Here is a 5,891-nt window from a genome sequence, read left to right as displayed (position 1 = left end):
CTGGAGGACTCTGCTCCTTCCTCTATAACTCTCCTCTCCTGAAATACTCTGCTCTGCTGGAGGACTCTGCTCCTTCCTCTAAAACTCTCCTCTCCTGAAATACTCTGCGGGAGGACTCTGCTCCTTCCTCTATAACTCTCCTCTCCTGAAATACTCTGCGGGAGGACTCTGCTCCTTCCTTGATACCTCTCAGCAGATATTTGGTGTCAGAGTGGTTTTGCTGTGTGACATTGTTGCACGGTGTAATTACAGTCAGGGATCTCTGCATGCCGGAGGAAAGACGAATGAGGCCGCTGATCTGTTTATATGCTGACAATGTGAGTACAGAATCCCCCATCCTGCCAGCCTCCAACAGCAGCGACTCAGCTGGGATGTCAGGATCAGGGGAACTCCACCAAAAACACAATATTGGCTAATATGCAATATGGGGAATAGCAATATTCTCTGAGGACCCCCAACTTCCATGAGCCCCCCATAATCCCAAATATATCACTGCACCTACAGAACCTCCCCGACATGTCAGGAATGCGGTAATGCGGTTTAATAATAATTTCAGTTCATAGAAATGTTTGCTGATCCCTTCGGATAGACGATGGTGAATCATGTACCCCCAATGAGTAGCTGATCCAGAGGCCTCCTTTACATCTACAAATACCCCCCCCTTGATTATGCTGCATCCTTCACACGGACGCGTCTGGCGTGCAGACATAAGTGGTAAAAATGCAGCCGCTTTTATAATTATATTTTGTTGCTATAAAAAGCTCCGAAAAACAAATGAAAATCAGCAAAAGAGAATAAAAGCTAACAAAGCTTCTTATTAAGAAAGGACCCCGCAGTTCTAAATGTGTAACAAAGGCCGATCACAACCATAGGTCGGAGGGAGAGAGGAACGATGAGGAATTGGCAGGACACTGTGTGCTGATATACACCGACACAACACACAGATAAATATACACAGACAGACAAGTACGCAGGCACCAAGGAGTGCGCAGACACCGAGGAGCGCGCAGACACTGAGGAGCGCGCAGGCACCGAGGAATGTGCAGGCTTGTTGGCCCCAGTAGGGCATTCTGACATTTTGGGGGTCCCAGTGCACTAGGAGGAGACTGGAAGTATTGTTACAAAGACACACTGACACGTGGGGGTCCTAGTTCATCACGATGACTATTGGGGGGTCTGACACTTGGGGGTCTCAGGACAATGGCACAGTGATACTTAGGGGGCCCCAGAACAATAGCATGATGACACTTGTTGGCCCCTGTAGGCCACGCTGACATTTGCGGAGGGGTGTAGGTTGCAGTAGGGGTAGGTTGGGGAGGGGGGTTGCGGTTCTGCCCCCTGTTGGTCACATTTTGGAGCGCTCGGTACGAATGATGGGAGTCATGTGGTGTTGCTGCGGATTCTGTTTGCCATCCTCTGGGTGTCATGTGATGTTTGTCCTCTCCCGATGCAGTAATTGCGCTCTGGGTGTGTTTGCATTTTAATATTTCAGGCACATGGTGGATCCATATTTCCTGGGCGCTATAAAACTTTCCTCCTCTCTCCATAATTATTCCGACTGGCAGGAGGAACCCAGACCCATCAATCCTCAATTCCTCCATCCAATTTTCTAATTGCCTTCTTGGCATGCGGCGGGGCCCCGGCCTCACATGATGCATTTGTTGAGCGCGCAGTAATGGACTTCTTAAAATGAGATGCACTTTTTAAAATGACTCAAATAAAAGAGAAAATATGAAGCGGCCCAACGTTACTGGCTGGCGGGGAGCGATCAGTCCGCACGGAAGGACAATGCGCTGTGACGGCGGTCGGAGTTCTGCCAGGACCTTGCGAAAACCTAAAGTGGGATTTTACAATTTGCTGATTCAGGACTCCGAATTTATTATTTCTCTGCAGACTGACATGCTGGGGATTTATATCGGCCCCGTGTTCAGGAGGAATCTGGAGGTGAGAGTCACGGCGCAGGGGCCCCCCAAAATATAAGAACTTCTGCGTGATGCGGGCCTGATGTCATTGTGCAGGCTGCCTCCCAGCTACAGAGTGTGCATAACAGTGTAACACCACCGGGCATCTCCTAAATGAAACATTTCAGGGTACCAGAACGATGACACTGAAACTAGAGGGACAAGATGAGCTAATACTCAGGGGCCCCAGAATAATGACATTATGACAGTTGGCATCCCAGAAAACTGACACACTGACACTTGGGGGCCCCATAACAATGACACAATAACACTTGGGCCCTTAGAACAATAGCACACATGCTGGGGGGCCCCTAGAACAATGACATACTGATACTTAGGAAGATCCAGAGAACGGACAGTCGGGGCCCCTAGAATAATAGTGTGGATACTGGGGGGTCTCTGAGATAATGACACACTGATACTTGGGGACCCCAGAATAATGACACACTTATATATAGGGGTCCAGAACACTGTCACTGGGGGCCCCAGAAAAATGAAGCACTAATATGAGTCCAGAACACAGACACTTGGGGGCTCCTAGAACATTAATGCAGATACTGAGGGGGCCCTTAGAACAATATAACACATGCTTGTGAGCCCCTAGAACAATGACACACTGATACTTAAAACATTGACAGTCGGGGGCCCCTAGAACATTAACGCAGATACTGAGGGGGGCCCTGGAACAATTACACAAAAATACTTGGGGGCCACAGAATAATGACTTAGTGACGCTTGGGGGCCACAGAAGAATTACACACTGATACTTGGGGGCCCCAGAATAATGACATTTTGCCACAGGGGCCCCTAGGACAGTAGTGTGGATACTTGGGGGCCCAGGAAAATGACACACATATATAGGGGTCCAGAACACTGTCACTTGGGGCCCCAAGAAAAATAATGCGGATACTGGGGGGCCTCCTAGAACAATGACACACTGTTTTTTGGGGCCCCGGAAAAATTACGCACTAATATGAGTCCAGATCACTGACACATGGGGGCTCCTACAACAGTAACGCAGATACTGAGGGGGCCCTAGAACAATGACACACTGATACTTGGGGGTCCCTAAATATTGACTTATTGACACTTGGGGGTCCCGGAACAATGACACAATGATATGTGGGGGTCCAGAACACTGACATTTGGGGGCCCCTAGAACAATATTGTGGACACTGGGGGCCCCTAGAAGAATGACACACTGATACTTGGGGGCCCCTGAATAATAATACAGACCCTGCGGGCCCCCGGAATAGTGACAATGGTAATTGAATAGAAGGTTGCAGTTTATTTTCGGATGGAGTTGCAGATCTGCCGGATGACAGCGCAGATTGGTTGCGTTTCGCCGTCTCGTGGCATTCATTTTGTTTACTCGGAGCTCTTCTTGCTAAGCATGCAGAAAACAAGCTCCGGCTTCACAGCTCATCAAACCGCCGACACCAGAGGATCAGCGGAAGAATTTGTACAGCGAGCGGCAGACAGACGCTGCTGGCATTAGAGGGGAGCGGCGGGCGCACAGATTGCCGGCACAAAAGCGTGCAAGAAATCCTCATTATCTGCAGAGTTGCGGAATATTCACACTTCTCTAATCATTCACTTCACATTCTGCTCAGTTCAAAGATTTTTATACACAAACCGCGACTCCTAATGAATTGCTCTCCTGCCAAAGTGAACGCTCGCTGCAGCGCAATTCCCCGAAGGAAAGTGAATTAATGAGTGGCGGCCATATTTCATCATTTTAATGGCAAGTTACATTGCAGCAGCGCAGAGATGGATGGGAGAGCGCAACAGACAGCCGTCCATCCATCGTCTATTGATAACTCCGATATCGATCGGCCAGAAGCTTTCTGCTCAGCGCTCCCCTCTGTCATTCACACAAATATAAATGAAAAGGAATTTAAGAAGAAACAGACGCAGGGGAGGAATAAATGATTGGCGGCGCTGATTGAATGCAGGCGGCCCGGGAAAATCACCAGAAAAATACCATGCATGGAGGTAAGTAGTGCTGAATGGTGGCCGACCCGGGGTACAGGACAAGAGAAGTGGTACTGTGCAGAGTCCATACATACAGAGCAAGAACAGATACTGAGAATTCCCCCTGGGGTACAGGACCAGAGAAGTAGTACTGTGCAGAGTCTCTACATACAGAAAAATAACAGATACTGAGAATTGCTCCCGGGGTACAGGACAAGAGAAGTGGTACTGTACAGAGTCCATACATACAGATACCGAGAATTACACCCGAGGTACAGGACAAGAGAAGTGGTACTGTGCAGAGTCCATGCATACAGAGAACAGATACTGAGAATTACACCCGGGACAATGGCGGTGAATGGCGTCTCGGGGGTTGTATTTCGGGGGGCATGCGGTCATTTTTCTCGCCATGTTATAGACTTTGCGGCCTTTCTATGTTGCGCTCTGTGGCCGCTCATATTTGGGATATTTATAACATCCTCCATGCGATGCATTGTATTTCCCAGACCGGTAATCCCACAGACTTTATTCACACATCCAGCCGGCCGCAGCCGCAATATTACCGCCATTCATTTCCCAGCAATCCCGGCTGATGAAAATACATTTGTCTCCCCGCAGAAGTTCAGCGAGAGGCCGGAGATGTGAAAGGTTTGTAAGATGTCGCTGTGGGGGAAACGATTACCGGGAGACGGCTGCACCGCTCATATAACCCCATCATGCAACCCCATCCTCACCACCAGGGGCAGCACAGAGCTGCACGCAAAGTGGACCTGTCATGCTTCTCAGGTATTGCGTATTCCCTCTCACACAGTACTCCCCCCCGACAGTGCCTTCATCTTCATTTCTCTCCGCAAGGACGACGCCATCCTTGTTCAGGAAGAAATCCGTAGCGATCATTTATCCGATCTCCATAAATGGGCCCCAGAAACAGCAATTACACGTTTTATTACATTAAGGTGAGGCCGGGTATCGGATATCCACGCCGACGCTAACGAGAGCGACTCAGCCCGGCCCACGGAAAGTTCTATTAATGTTGTTCTGACTCCGCGCATTGTTCCAGCCGTGCCGTCCCCGGGGACCCCTTTAATTTGATTCAGGTAACATCCTCCTCCAAATTGCTGAGCAATACAAAGCTGTTAATTGGCTTTTCCTTATTACTATCAGCCGCTCAGCGAAGAATTTTAATCAGCCGTCAGGTTTCCGCTGGGAAGACGAGATTTCCTCCAGAAAAATTACACATCAAAGTTACCAAACAACTAGGTCACCCGTTAACCCCGTCCTGTGCGGCCGCAACCCCCCCCCCCCCCCACTGAAGCAAAGTGCTGCATACAACACAGCGCACTTGCATTTTGTGTGTCCCCCCCCCCCCCCCCCCCCAACTTCCCCAAACAGCGGGGTGCGGGACAAAAAGTTTTATAAAACTTTCTAAAGTTCATCTGCATGGAGTATGTATGTTTACCTTTAGTATTACCCTGCCTAACAACCCACAGAATAAAGAGAGAAATACAAGACGCAGTTTTATTAGAGGAAAAAAGTTGAGAATAACGCTCAAAGAGGGGGATATGGAATGGTGGGAAGTAGTGAGGGTTTAGGAGACAGAAGGAGACGGGTAGGTGAGGGTGAAGCGTTTGGTTTTGAGGGATCTTTTAAATGAGCAGAAAGTAGGAGCAAGCCGAATAGGACGAGGAGACCATTCCAGAGAGTCGGGGCAGCTCTAGAAGCTCTTGGAGCCGTGCGTGTGATGAGGTTATGAGTGAGGAAGTCATTAGTAGATCATTGGAGGAGCGAAGAGAGCGGCTAGGGGGTATTATTCTATCAGGGGAGAATGGTAAGTGGGGTAAGAACTGTGGAGGGATTTGAAGGCAAAGTACAGGAGATGAATTTGATTCAAAGGTGAAAAGGAAGCCAATGGAGAGAACTACAAAGAGAGGCAGCAGAAGAGGAGAGGTGGGAAGG

The 5,891-nt window shown here is 49.1% G+C and overlaps 1 protein-coding gene across 1 annotated transcript in view; it reads right to left on the bottom strand.

The window, feature by feature from the left end:
- LOC140338810 (attractin-like protein 1) overlaps window positions 1-5,891 on the bottom strand; it is a gene marked incomplete in the record, with an annotated part of 111,367 nt that overhangs the window by 27,849 nt on the left and 77,627 nt on the right.

The sequence above is a fragment of the Pyxicephalus adspersus genome, chromosome 10, assembly GCF_032062135.1.
Source record: "Pyxicephalus adspersus chromosome 10, UCB_Pads_2.0, whole genome shotgun sequence".
Taxonomy (NCBI): domain Eukaryota; kingdom Metazoa; phylum Chordata; class Amphibia; order Anura; family Pyxicephalidae; genus Pyxicephalus; species Pyxicephalus adspersus.
The sequence above is the reverse complement of the archived record's forward strand: the minus strand, read 5'-3'. Positions and strand labels throughout refer to the sequence as shown.